Genomic DNA, 2,230 nt, shown 5'->3' on the forward strand with positions numbered 1-2,230 from the left:
GAGGAGAACCCCCGCCACTGCCATCGACCACCGGTCTTAGCCCGGTGGCGTCCTCGAGCGGCGTCGAATGGAAGGGAGGACGGAGAAGTCGAGCCACGCTGCTAGGTTTGGAAAACCACATGTGTCGCCCGAATGTGTTGGTTTACAACCCTGGTCGACCTAACGACACGGAATGGTGTCTAGATTGGTACATAACGTGATGACTGCTCCCATTTTCATATCTGGATTTGTCAAGAGATTTGTGATTAAGCAAGATCATGTGATGAGTGTACTCGAATTGACCTTTTTTTTTGCAGAAACATGACAAAATAGCAGAGGACTATTAATTAAATAGACTTACCTAATATGAGTGTAAGTGTAGAATGAAAACTTCCCTAAGATGCAATGTCCATTTACAAGCCTTGGATTATGCAAGCATCACTGAAAATAATTCATGTTCATTTCTCTTGTCCATAAGACCAAAGATCATGACTCATGAAAAGTCAAATAGAGGGGTACAATATTTACCTTTTTTACAAACTAAAGTATTTACTAAAACGCAAATGGAGGGCCAAAATGTTTGGTAAAGACCGTTGTGTTTTCTGTATTAATAGCTTGCCCAACTACCACTCTAACATTTATAATTTTCATACATTAGAGTATGAATGTTTAAGTTGTTGACAAGCATTGACGTCACAGGTCTTTGGTCATACAATCACCACTGCGTCTCTCGTATTTATACCACACCATCTGGACATTAGGGAAAGTACCAAATACGCCGTGGCTTTCTTGAACATCCAGAAAGAGCCTTTGAAGAGCTGCTAATCAAATTGGTTCATCCATTAATGTGCAATACTGAACGACATGTGCAACAAGTGTAGGTTGCAGTCCCTGCACGATTGCATAAATATTCATGCTACGTCTGGAAGAGTGTGAGCACCCCTGTGCCTCAAGACCTCGCCGTGGAGCACCGTGGCGACACGGAGAGAGCTCCCGATGATGTAGGACCAACACTCAGACACAACACTAGAAGCAGAAGGCCGAGCAGCAGAATAACAGGCCCAGATTGGGCATATGTCAAGCCCAGCCAGGTCACTATATCTAGCCATCGAGTTTCACTGCTGAAGGATGATTAGGAATATTATTGCGTCAGACACCCTCTCCCCTTTGTGTTCTTCCTCCCCACAAATCTAGAAACTCTTGTGGCTCGTGTTTTACTGTGAATTGAGGAAGTTGAGAGGAACACTGTCTCGAGTTGTTAACAAGTGGTATTCAGATCAGAGCCTACTTCTCATGCTCGATCTACTGGACTACCTCATCAAACCCAAGTTCACTATGCGGCAACATAACCACGTGACGGCGACGGAAGCATAAGAACCTGAGATTCTAGAGACGACGAGGAGCCTGGACGAAATCAAGGGGAGATATCAGCATCAAGGCCATGATCTGGAGGTGCTCAAGGGCTCCATCGACACCCTGGAAGTCAGGCATCGAGAAATCCTATGCCCATATCCTTAAGTTGCCGCTACCTGCTGGTTGTCTCTCTCCGTCCGTTGCTTCCAAGCATGGCCAGATCGACGAGCAAGGAAGGGTGGCGACCATTTAGATGTCGACCACCGGGCCGTTATGCTACCGTGAGAATCAGTTTCCACGATGGTTGGGCGCAGGGGTCCTAGCGGCTCCTCCCTTGTTCCTGATCAACAGCGAGCAATTCCGCCGTTCATCCCACTCATCTCTGTTTGGTGAAAGTGAATATTCGTTCCGCGATCATTATTCACCAAGGGTCATCTGAAATTTTGGGGTGTTCTTTCAGTTTGATGCGCACACGCAGTCCGCATCGTTTGATGGAACTAATCCAAAGTTTGGCACACATGTTGCACCGATCATCTCAATACATATGGAGTGCAGCCCATTAATTGAAGTGCATCCACACACTTCAATGGCAATGTATCGGTCTGCCTCATGTCTGCACACTCTGGTATTCGTCATATCTCGTGGATAGAGTTTTCAGCACTTCAGTGCACAAGATTGGCCACGGTTAGCACCAAGGATCGATCGGCCATTTTTATATTCTTATACAACTGAGTTCTATAGCTGAATATATTGATCAGTTTGACAACATCATGAATCAACTGCTTGCTTTTGATAAAGATGTCGATCCAATTTATTTCACCGCATGTTTTTTTCTTCTTCTTTATCATCTCCTGGCCATGGGAACAGCTATGAAGAAAAAAGGCCCCCCCCCCACACC

The sequence above is a fragment of the Triticum dicoccoides genome, chromosome 4A (assembly GCF_002162155.2).
Source record: "Triticum dicoccoides isolate Atlit2015 ecotype Zavitan chromosome 4A, WEW_v2.0, whole genome shotgun sequence".
NCBI classification, from domain to species: Eukaryota; Viridiplantae; Streptophyta; class Magnoliopsida; order Poales; family Poaceae; genus Triticum; species Triticum dicoccoides.